The sequence below is a fragment of the Callithrix jacchus genome, chromosome 2 (genome assembly GCF_049354715.1).
Source record: "Callithrix jacchus isolate 240 chromosome 2, calJac240_pri, whole genome shotgun sequence".
Lineage (NCBI taxonomy): Eukaryota > Metazoa > Chordata > Mammalia > Primates > Cebidae > Callithrix > Callithrix jacchus.
The window spans coordinates 146206929-146220095 of record NC_133503.1 but is presented as its reverse complement, the minus strand read 5'-3'; the positions used below and the strand labels follow the sequence as shown (position 1 = coordinate 146220095).

The window sequence follows — 13167 nt, the reverse complement described above, 5'->3', positions numbered from 1 at the left end:
TTTGGGTCTTAAATTTTAATATCCCATTCAAAATAGTGGAGTTAGACATGCTATTTCCCAAATTACAAGATTTAAATTATTGCTTTGCCTCACATCATCAGTACTTGCCTGGAAGTTCTTTCCAAATAAGTACTCCCTCAGCTCATACTTTTATACTGTGTTTTCCACTATGCATTGCCCCAGTCATAATTACTCCTTATGGTTTAAAGTTTGGGAATCAGATGATCCCATTCAGTGGTGTTTCTCATAGGCATCAATCTTTGAGAGAAACACTTAACCTCTTTGTGGAAGGAAATTCCAAACCCATAAGGAGGTGGAGAAATTAAGTCATTTACACATCCCTTTACTCCCTCTCCTATTGCAAGAAAACCCACCCCAATCTTGCCTGACCACTAATAATAAAAGATTCTAGAATCCTGAATGATGTTATCTGAAGCTCTTTTTTTCAATAGAGATAACATGTTGTATTTGTGAAGATTAATAACTCATCCATATATATGCTTATATATTTCTATGCTATATACATTTATGCTACACACACACACACACACACACACACACACACTCATTTGATACTTGCTGGCCATTTTCTTCTTCCTTCAATAAAAAAACTGCCAAATTTGAGGTCACCCAGAATGAAGACTGCACTTTCTAGCCTCCCAGCAAGGTGTGCCTGTTTGACCAGAAGAAAACACATAAGAATTTTATTTTTACAATTGTAGAGTGTGGCTGCCTTCCTAACATAATACAAAAAAAATTCATAGGAGGAAAATACTGACAATATAGGAGAAAAGACTATGTCAAAATTACAAATAACAATCCAAGAAAATTATTTATCAATCATAATATAGACCAACAGGTCATTTTTCTTAATATCAACAATCTCAACATGTCAATGATAAAATGGCCAACAACTCAATATGTAAGTGAAATAAACAGAAAGTTCACAGGAAAGGAAGTACTAACAATGAGTCTCAAACCTATGAGAAAAAAGCCCAATCCCCTTTGCTCATAATAGAACCACAAATTTTAAAAGATTGGCAAAGGTAAAAGGACTCTGATATGCTTTGGCAAGGATTGGAAGAACTTTCCTCTCAAAATTGCTGTTGAAAAACAAAATGGTAGAATTTCTATGAATACAATTTTCAACATCTATTGAGACTATTAATGTTTATTTGCTTTTTTACCAGCAAATATATTTTATACCAATGTGATTTCATTGTTGCAAAAATTTGTGCATACCAGAAATTTCTGTAAGAGAAACAGTTTAGAAATTTTATTATCAGGTGAATAATTAACAGATTCTAGCACATGGTTAACAGATGATTAACACATGCATACAATGTAGTACTAGACAGTATTAATAATTAAAAATATATCATTATTTCTAATACATATTAATTGAAAAAAATCAAGTTATAGAATAAATATATATTGTGCTATCAACTCTTAAAAATGAATATAAAATTATGTACATAAGAAATGACAATTTTTGCCCTTGGGAAGGTTATTAGTAAGGCTTAGGCATAGTGATAATAGGATAATTGCCTTTAGCTATATTCCTATATTCTTTTGTTCTTTTGAAAAAAAATGCCATGAAACAAACTAACTATTCACCAGTCCTTTAATTTAAGCTTTTTCTTCCAGGTTAGTGCTATTCTCCTCCTCACTGACTATCAATCTGGATCATCCTTTTGTGCTTCAGTCACTCGAATGGTCGTTTAGATTACTAATGCTACAGAGAAAGAGAAAGTGAACTGACATTTCTTAAGCACAGCATTATTTATTAAACTGAAGTGCTTTACAAAAGGTTCTTTTGCACATTTAATCTTCATAACAGATGAGAAAACATGGAAACTGGGAGCTCGAAAAGAGTTGATATTTCTTGAATGCCTACAATGCCCTCAGCACTCTACTTACATACATTCTATTTTTTCAATTCTCGTCGGAGTCCCGAACCATACTTTAAAAATGACATGCTTTAAGTACAACCTTATGAAAAATCTTGCCCAAAGTTAGCCAACTGAAATCTCAGTAGTGTAATTTGAACCCCTGTTTATTTATTAATAGAAACACACAGCAAAAAGTTTAGCAATAGCAACAGCAATAAACAACAAAGGCAACAAAACAATGTCATTCTTGGTACATGTCATTTTCAGCTTCAGTTTCTATCACTGATAAATATCCTAATTATCCTCAAAGGGCACAGAGTTACCTTGGTCACTTCCACACAATTTTTAATGCACGGTCCAAATCATCACTTTAGAAATCAGAAGAAAATGTGATATATTTTTAAAACAATGAACTTAATTCCTATGAATTCCTGTTAGAACTTACTATTTTACATTTAAAACAGTATTACAGTTTATCTCAGATATTATCCATTTTCACTTTCACCTTTTAAGGATCATCTCTTTCTAGGTTTTTGGTGGGAAAATAAGGATATTTGATGATCATTCTCGAGTCAGTACCACACTTCATCTATGTTTCTAATGCCTGATAACAATCCTGGATTTGTGCATCACGATCTGCCTCCCACCTCTACATTGTGCTGATACCTCTACATTAATGACTATTAAGGAGAGAGGTATTAATGACTATTAATATTAGAGAGGGGTGACTTTGGAGTAATTCATATTATTTTATTTTCTGTCCCTTTCTTCTCTGCAGGACCACCACCAAGCCTTTACTTAATCTCTTTGTCTAAAAAAGGAATAATAAGTAAACTGATTAATGAGGCTTTGTATTAACAAACAAGACAATAAAGTGCCTAGTCCAGCACTGGTTCATAGTCTATGCTCAAAAAAAGTAATTATTATTAGTAATGTATCACTCTTTGCTTAAATTTTGAATAGGAAAAAGACATATAAGTATACCAGTAATTGATTTACAAGTTAAAGTTTCTAATATTGAATTGCTTTGACTACCAAGTTCCTAAAAAGTTTTCCCTGGCCAAACGTTAGTGTGGTTTATTAATGGGCCTAAGGTCTATGCTATAACGCTAGCTTCTTATCACTTACCAGTTCAGTTCAGTCATTCCTGCTTTTCTTCTATCTCCAAAATTCTTTTAATTTCAAGTAAAAAGAAATTTGGTTGTATCTTTTGCCTTGTCTCTAAGCACTCCATTCCTAAGAACTAAACCTTCCAGACCCCCCAAATTACTAAGTGTTTCCCTAATCAAAGAGCCACCCCTAAAGGAAACTCTAGTATTAACTATTCTTGTGCATGTCTCCATGTATGTGTGCAGTTTTTATCCAGCTCCCCATGCTTTTATTATCCAATTAAAAAATTTATTATTTGTGTAATCTCTGGCCAAGAAACTTAAACATGTAGCCATTGTTATTTTACCCTCACAAAAGCCATGTGGATTTCTTCTTGAATTAGGAAAATTTCCCAGAAGTACAAAGGTACTAAACTCCTTTTCTAGAAAAGGTGAAATGTGTTAAGTTGTGGATAAAGGACATCTGAATTACGTTCTTAGTGGGAACATGAACACAGCTATCCATGGGGAAGCATTAAAAAATGCTCATCTAGTGGCCCTTATATTTTTTAAAGGACAAAAGGGTAAGAGCCAAATATGAAAATATTGTTTCTCAGTAGAAAAAAACATAGCAATTGGTTAGATAAAGTCTATCTAACAAAAGGTGTTTTACAGTGAATTTAAATACTCCAAATAAACTCACTCAAAATTAGAATTATTTTTATGTATTTTGATAATTTTAAAATAAAAATGTCCATTATTATACAGCTCCAACATGAGGAAATCTGGAGATCTCATGAAAGTCAATTAAGCACAAAAGACAAATTAAATTTCTATTCAGCTTTTCCTGCTACTTTAAAAAAGCAATGGAAAATGAGAGGAATAATTTTACCTAGATAGTATGCAGAGCAGGTAATGATTTTGAGACACAGCTAAACCTTGAAATATCACCTGCTGACTTGTCCCAATTGTGAATCTATATGAAGGTGGTGGTGAAATTCTCTGAAGAATCATTACTTAAATATTTACGTATTTGCTATTTTTCAAGTCACTTAAATCCATTCAGAATAAAAATATATGCTTGTGAAATGCAAAATATGTATTTTTGTTCTTTCATATTTCATATTCTAGTTTTTACTATAATTTCAATATAAAAACCAATGACTTTCTTCTACATCTGATTAGTAATCCAAGACAACTCTTAAGGAATTGTCAAGTGCACAAAAAAGTGTACATTCTAAAGAGTTTTCAAAATTGTTTTGGTAGATTTTTAGTTTTAATTCACATTCCACTTTCTAAAATGTAAATGTTATCCTCAGAAATAACTGGTACATATACATTTTTTTCCTGCTAATCAGACAGTGAATTTGTGAGTGTAATTTTATGAAAAATGTTGGCATCCTTAGGTTTGATGCAATTCTATTGGCTAGAGCTTACTTTTCTCATTTCTATATGCCGAAATCCTCAGTGTATAACCTTTCTTCACCCCTTGTTCCCTGTCCTGCTTTGATATCCAAAGTGAACGTGAAAAGTCTGAATATCCTGCTTTGGATGAACATTCAAAGGACATTTCTTACTTCTATATGCAGTGGTTACTTACATCAGTTTCTGGTGTTCTGGTTGCCATCTTCTGCTCCTGCTCTCCAGCATATACCTAGAATTGAGACCAGAGACATGGGAGTATTTGCCAATGTGTCTAGTAACCGTATGTCCCTTCACGTAGAGGCATACTATATGCTAGGCATAAGTGGAGTTATCAAATGGTGAGGTTATCATTGTTTTCTACCAAGGCTTTTTAGGAAAAAGAAGTTCTGTTTGGTGAGGCATTCATTTAAAAATTTCAAAACTTTGCTCAGTCCCTAAGTGCTATCAGAGTATATGCTTCATAAGAAAGAAAATATTATTTTCACCATGCATTGGATATGACACTTTATATAAATTAAAATGACATCAGCAAGATTCATCTCATTAAACATTTAAACATTCAATATTTAGTCATTATAGTAATGGTTTATTGCTTGGCAAATACATTTCTATGGATTATCTTATGATTAACTTATGACTAAATATCATAAACTTTACATTTCCTTCCCTGAGTTCAACTGGAACCCAGAAAATAGAGCTGCCAGAAGTATCTATATTATGTTGTTATTTATGATACATGTAATGATTCGTATCTGCAGTGTCATTTAAAAAATGTCATCATTATGCCATCACTTTTGGTAACTAGTACATAGACTATATTTGTAGATATCAGTGAACTGCATTCCAAAATCAGTATATTTTGAAGGAGGGAACATTATTTATTTAACATTTTACTGCATTTGCACTTATCAGGGTCCTTGTGCAATCATGGAGAAATTATGTATGATATCAGCAAACATAATTAATTTCAGCCTGAATAAACCACTTGTAAACAGTTGTAGGGCAAGATTACATCAATGCATATGTTTTTGTAAATGGCTTATTTCACAAATGGCTTATTTCTCTGATCTTTGTTTATAAATTATAAAAGAAGATAATATTTTTTTTCTTAATGGATTACATGTATAACTATAAATAAAGAAGGAATTCTGGTTTTGATTACATAGTGTTCAACAACTTTATTGCTAGTGAGAAACACCAAGGACTAAGTATTCAGTAGATTCTCATTTCACATATTTTATAATAATTCAATACCAATTTTAGAAGGAAGTCAAGATTTATTGATTCAAAACATCAATATAAGAAATTATGTCATAGCACTTTCTAAGAATCTGAAAATACAGACTATTTTTGGCAGTTGAATTTGGCTCACCTAAGTTTTCTTTAGTATATGAATAGGAGTCACTGAACAAATATTTGTTATCTAAAAGGAGAGCTTTCCATTATAAAACTAAAGTTTTATTTTTTAAAAGTTAATCCTAATGTTAATATAGAGGTGACAAAAGAGAGGGATGTTCAAAAGTAGACCTCATTCTAGACAATGAGTGAAGAAAATACAACCTAGTCCAAAACCATTTATTATCAAACTTGATGGTTTGTCTACCACATGTATGTAGAAAGGTGGTATTTAGGACATATTAGAATTTATACATATATTTAAGTATACTTCCCCATATTTAGAGCTGACACTTGATAAAAACAAGTCTCATAAAGTTTAAATCACACCACGTTAAAAATGAATGGTAAATCTAATTTCTGTGGAACTCTTTTCTAATAGTTGTCTCAAATGACAAAGTTTTGAATGGTATACTTTTAAGAACTGTTTTTATTAACATTATTTTTCTCTCTTGAGCCACAGAAAATTGTATATTCTCCTTGAAATAATGTGGCACACTGCTAATATTAATAGGCAAAGTTCTATATACTTAAAGGATTGGTCAAAATGTGGATAAAATTGACATCTACAAAACTAAGTGATGATTTAATAGAAAGCCATCATATCTCTGTTGGGAGAAAGGTTTTGTGGTCAGAACAGTATTATTTTTAGCAAATAATTTCAGATATGCTCCAAATACAGAGATATGAATAATCCGAGTCCCAAATTCTAATTCCTAAACATACTTTAATTATTTAAACAGCTCTCACTAAAAACCCATGGTAGCAATTAGACATTAAAGAATCTCATTAACAGTTTTTCAGACAAACTTAGGTACATTATTATATGTCAGCATTTTTGTTTCTCTTGGGTAAATGACTGGGAACGTGACTGCTGGGTCTCATAGTAAGTTTATGTTTAACTTTATAGGAAACCACCCAACTGTTTACCAAAATGACCATACTATTTGCATTCCCATTTGCAATATGTGTGAGTTCTATGTGTTTGTCAACACTACTTTAGCTGCACCCCATAAATTCTAATTTGTAATTTAGTTTTATTAAATTAAAAAAATCTATTTTTGTGCCAGGCATGGTGGCTCCCACCTATAATCCCAGCACTTTGGGAGGCCAAGGCAAGCAGATTGCCTGAGCTCATGAGTTCAAGAGAAGCCTGGCCAACATGGGATAACCCAACCCCTAAGAAAAACATAAAAATTATCTGTGTGTGGTGGGGCATGCCAGTAGTCCTGGGAAGCTGAGGTGGCAGGATTGCTTGAGCCTGGGAGATGGAGGCTGCAGTATGCCCCACTGCATTCCAGTCTGGGCGATAGAGTGAGACTCTATGTAAATAAATAAATAAATATTTATTTATTTATATAATATATGTGTGTGTGTGTGTGTGTGTGTATATATATATATACTCTATCTAAAAATATAGATATATATGTGTAACATATGTTATATATATATATATATATATATATCAATTCTATTTTCTTGTGCTTTCCATTTCTTCCTATAAATTATTTTAAAATTACTGTTTGATTTTTGACTATGTGAGGGTTTTCCAAATATTATTTTGGTATTAGCTTTTGATTTAACATCTTCATTGGCTGAGAACACACTTTGCATCATTAAATTCTTTTCGATTTGTTAAATTTTGTTGTATGGGCCAGATATGGTTTAGTTTGGTGACTATTTCATTCTTCCTGGAAAGACTGTATATTCCCTTGATTGGTGAATGGTATATAAATATTAAGTAGGCTATGTTCCTTGATAGCATTTAAGTCCTCCATATGCTCACTGATTTTCTGTCCATTTATCAATAACCAGACAAATGTTATCTAAAATTATAAATGTTTTGTCTAAGTTTTATTAGTTTTTGCTTCATATGTTTTGATGCTGTGTTGTAAAGTCCATGCACATTTAAAAATGTCAGGACTTCTTGATAAATTTCCTCTCTTTTTATGTAGTATTTCTTGGTCTCAGATAATATTGGTTTGAAGTCTACTTTGATAATTACAGCTGTTTTCATATGTGTTGGGTTAGTGTTTTTATATATTTTATAGCTTTTTAAAATCCTTCTACTTTTATCACATACATATTTTGATATTTAAAGTAAATTTCTCATGAAGTACATAATTAGGGCCTTGTTTTTTAAATCCAATATGAAAAACTATCTTTTAATAAGTATATTTAGACATTTTTCTTGGTGTAATTATTGATGCTCTATTTAAAATGTGCCACCTTGCCAGCTGTTTTCTATTTATTCAATTTCTTCTTTGATATTTTTCTTATTCTTTTTTGAAATTAGTTGAATATTATTATTCTATCTTATCTTCACTATTTGCTTTTTATCTGTGCCTCATTGAAAAAAGTGTTGGTTTTGCAGAGTTTAAAATATATACCTTAAATCTGTAGTAGAAATAAAATTATAATTTTCCTAAAAAACCTTTAATAGACAATGTGAAACTCCTTTACAAAGCAAATTGTTTAGGCCAGAAACATTGAAAGTGATAATGGGACAGCATCAATGCCTGATTCTAACATAGATGCTCCTCTCCTCATTTGTCATTGTATTGAGATTCAGAAGTAAACCTGGCCCAAATGAGGTAGTTAGCATCCCTTTCCTGATGACTCTATATGTCATCTGATTTTTTGCACATAAGATTTGGATTGAAAGAGAGCAATTCAGTTGTCATAAGTTCTGCTATGACTCGTGTTCACGTAGACACTTCTTTACATGGCTGTACCCTAATCACGAACTTGGGCTCTGAAAACATTAGAATAATTTTGCTGGCCTGTTTTTAATGTGTGACCTGATTTTGCTTTCTGCTGCATTAGGTTGCTGTGAATTTTGAATTACTGGCTCCAATATTTTGTTCTTCCATCCACTCTTATCCCTCAGATCCATTCAAGTCCTATGGAATCTGCAGAGCCTGTCACTAGTGATGGAGTGTAATTTTGACTTTGGGCTTAGCTCTGTGACTTGCTGTGTCCAATGAATGCTAACAGATGTGATACAAGTAGAGAGTTGACATGTCTTTTATGCTTCTCCCATCACCACAACAGGAACCCGCTATAGCTGGCCCACTAGTCCAATAAAAATAAGAGATATCAGTGAGGAGCAGCCTGGTACTCAACCTAAATCAACCTAGATCGGCCAGCTCCTAGTTGATCTCAGATATGTGAGTAAGAATAAATAATCATTTTAAGCCACTGAGTTTTGAGACCATTTTATGTAGCATTACTGTGACACTGGCTAACCAATACAACTAGTATACAAATGTAGTGCTGCCCTAACCAAAACCTAAAATATGTTGAAAATATGGGATTAGGTGGTGGGGATGAGTACATTTTTTTTAAGGAGGCTAGAAAAATAAGGCTCATGCTGTGGAGTGACTACATATTTGGTGTAAATAATTTTTGGTAGTCTAGAAGGCAAATCATTTTACCTAGTGAACTCCTAGAATTATGGAAGAAGATTTCAAAAAAAATATTGGAAGTATAGACTTGTAATTACTAGCTTCATTTGACAGGTTAGCCCCCTGCCCATCCCTTCTCAAAAAAGAAATAAGTTCAGAAATAAGCTTAGGTTGTAATTTAGAAAGTCTGTAGAAAGCCAAAAAATTTTAGAAAAAAATTATTTTATTTTTTTCAATAAAAAATGTGGCCATTAAAATACAACCTTAGGAAATAGGTTAAATCCAGGGTATCATCAAATTAAAAAAAAAAAAGTCTCAGTGTGAAGATCAAATCAAGGGTGTGACTGTCATGCATTTTTAAAAGACCTCTCAGGATGATGATGGCACTCAAATGATCATTCAACTGAAACCGTAGGTAATTAGAAAGACGGTGGACAGGATCTCACAGAAGTCTAAGGTGCTCAACATACACAAAATCACCTATAAAGAAAGATGCACTTCTAGAAAATAAGTGAGTTTTGTAATTTGTAGTTGATTGAAGTAAATCACATGGAGTAGCAAGAATATTTTTGAGTATACTGTATTAGCAAATGTGCTGTAGACTTTATAATCAATGCACACTTAGGCTACACTGAATTTGTAAAAACAAATTTTCTTTCTTTAATGATAAATTAACCTTAGTTTACTGTAACTTTTGACTTTATCAATTTTCTACTTTTTAATTTTTGAGTCTTGTAATAACACTTATGTTAAAATACAAACACATTGTCCAGCTGTACAAAAATATTTCCTTTTTTTTGTGTGTTTTTTTTTTTAAGACAGGGACTTGCTCTATTGCCAGGATAGAATGCAGTGGATGACACTGCAAGACCCTGCTGTCTCATCCTCCTGAGTAAATAGGACTATAGGTGCATGCCACTATGCATGGCAAATTTTTCAAATATTTGTTTTGTAGAGATGGTGGTTTCCTATGTTGTCTAGGCTAGTCTTGAACTCTTGGCCTCAAATAATCCTCTAGATTCAGCCTCTCAAAACATTAGGATTGCAGGCATGAGTCACATGAATCTGGCCAAGTTTTCTCTATTTTTAACACTTTTTGAACATTTTTTTGTTGAAAACTAAGACACAAGTACACAAATTAGCCCAAAACTACACAGGAGCAAGATTATCAATATCACTGTCTTCCATCCCACTTCTTGTATTACTGAAAGGTCTTCAGGGGAAATAACATTCATGGAGCTGTCATCCTCTCTGATAACAATGCCTTCTTCTGGAATACCTCCTATAGGAACTGCCTGAGGCTATTTTACAGTTACCATTTTTTAAATAATTAGGAGCACGCTTTAAAATAATGATAGAAAGAACAGTATAGTAAATATATAAACCAGTAACATAGTCATGTTATCATTATCAAATATTATGTATTATATTAAGTATTAAGTATAATACTATGTGTTATACTTTCATACAACTGGCAGCACAGGTTTGTTTACAATAGCATCACCACAAAGATATGAGTAATGAATTGTGCTGAGACATTATAATGACTACGGCTAAAACATCACTAGGTGATAGGAGTTTTTCAGCTACATTATAATCTTATGGGACCACCATCATACCTGCAGTCTGTCATTGACCTAAACGTCACTATAAATTGCATGACATGGTATGAATTTGAATTGTATATAAGTTTTAGGATAGTGATCCCAGTTGGGTAGGAAACAAAGTTAAACTGCTAAGGTGTGGTTTTAATTAAATTTACTCAGTCTTACCAGAAAGAATCAACACAGATATATTAGGATTTATTTATTCTCTGTGGTAAGTACACAAAAATTGCTTATAATTTTTCTATATGTTTCTGTATATTTGCTATATTTCATAGATAAAATTGCAAATTCAAGCAAAAGAAAAATGTACCCCTGTTTAAGATAAAATCCTTTAAGTCATCAGAAGTCAATTTATGTATAACAATTACTGAACATGCAAACAGAGGGTACTTCAATGTGAAGACCCAAAGTGACAAAAATTAATTTCATTCATATGAGGATAATTTTTAAATATTCTATTTCCAAATCATCTAGCATCTAGGAAAAATATTGAACTTGGAGCCAGAAGACTGGACTAAAACATTAGCTCTATCATTTATTAAGCAAAAGAATTTTAATTCACTTCTATAAATTCACCTTGGTATTCTTACCAAATGAGGAAATGAATTATAATATGGAAGATCCTTTTAGATCAAGTAATTAAATAACTATCTACCCTGTGTTGCTATTGTCTGTTTTTCATAGAAATAAAATATACAACTAACTGCAAATAACAAATATATCCAATGTATACTAGGTTTAAGTTTCTTCAGATTTATTTAGTCTCCCAATTAATAAGACTATAAAAACACAGAGTAAAAGAATACAGAATCTGGAGACAGGCAAGTTTGGGCTAAAATCCCACTTTCCAATTTGCCCAGTTTCTACTGTTTTTTTTTTTTTTATGACTAAGCATTTTTCCTTTACGTTTGTATATGGCAGTGATATCAGACTTGTTAGGATTGTGGTAAGAATTTAAGACATTAAATGTAACATACCTATCATCATTAGCCTTTGGATTGCTGTAAATTATCATCTTCAAATAGGGTGATGCTTTGGAGAAACACATTTATCCTTAACTGGCTGTACTTTCACCAAATTACTTAATTTTGCTAGGCAGTTCCTCTAAATGTCCAGTTTAGGCTCCAGTAATGATTGAACTTAGGAAATCTTTTTCAAACACCTAGAATATATCTAATGCTATGAGCTAAGCAAAGATATGAAAGTAAGCTCTATACAATACTGTAAGAGTATCCACCAGTCTTGAACCTTTTAAAAATTTATCAGGAGTAGAAGCAGCTAGTGTGCGTGGATCTCATTAAGAGGAATGGAAGGGGTGAGTAACACAGCACCTTCAACTGAAACATCCAGCTACTCGCAGTGGGACTAATAAAGGAAACAACCCATGGAGAATGGAGAAAAGCAAGGCAGGATCATGACTCACCTGGGAATGACATGTTGCCAAGGGAACTTCTCCCAGCCGGGCAAGTGGGGAATGAATGTTTGACCCCAGGAACCCATGTCTCTCCCATGGATCTTTGCAATCCTTGAGTAAGGAGACCACCTCATGAAACCACTCCGCCAGTCTGACACACAAGGCTACTTACATTACAGTCTTGTCAGAGCAGCCACTGAGACATGCACAGAAACTCAGCAGCCTTAGATACTGAAGATACTGAAGCTCTCTGAGATTCCCAGCAAGCATAGCTGCAACTCTGGCAAAGTAGGATGTTAGACTCTTGTACATACCCCCGGAAAGAGGCTGAATCTAGGGAGCTGAGCAGCGATAACCTGCAGGCTCCACTTCCACAACACCTCACAGGATAAGACCCACTAGTGTGGAATTTCAGCCAGCCAATGGTAATAATGTTGCATCTCCCTGGATGGAGCTCCTGGAGTGATTGGCAGGCCACCATCTTTGCTGTTTGGGCAACTTTGTCTTTTCAGTGTTTGGGCTTTGAAGAATCTGAGCTGACTGGGGGTGGAGGCAGTCCCTGAGCACAACACAGCTGCCCTGGAAAGATGTAGCCATACTGCTTTGTGAAGTGAATCACCAATCTCATTCCTCCTCACAAGGCAGAACCTCCACCCCCGCCAGTGCACTCCAGCCACAGAGATTGGAAACTTCCTTGGTACAGAGCTCCAAGGAGAGGGTCTGGCTGCCATCTTTGCTATTTGAGTGACTTAATTATGCTGGTGCCATCGGGCTTTGGAGTGTCTGAAGTGACCAAGTGCTGAAGCAGACCCCCAGCACAGCACAGTTGCTCTATAAAAATGTGGCCAGACTACTTTTTTTAACTGGGTCCCCGATCCCATTCCTCCTCACTGGGCAGAACCTCCCCACTGTGATTTCCAGCCATGCCTTACAGATGCA

General features: G+C 33.7%; 1 long non-coding RNA gene across 1 annotated transcript in view; it reads right to left on the bottom strand.

Moving 5' to 3' along the window:
* Positions 1-13167, bottom strand: part of LOC144581595 (uncharacterized) — a 186264-nt gene continuing 173097 nt past the window's right edge. Inside the window, exons 2-3 of the long non-coding RNA XR_013532630.1 lie at positions 4581-4634; positions 1-673 (exon numbers count right to left, since the gene is read on the bottom strand). This is a non-coding gene — a long non-coding RNA (uncharacterized LOC144581595). The remainder of the gene's footprint in view (positions 674-4580; positions 4635-13167) is intronic.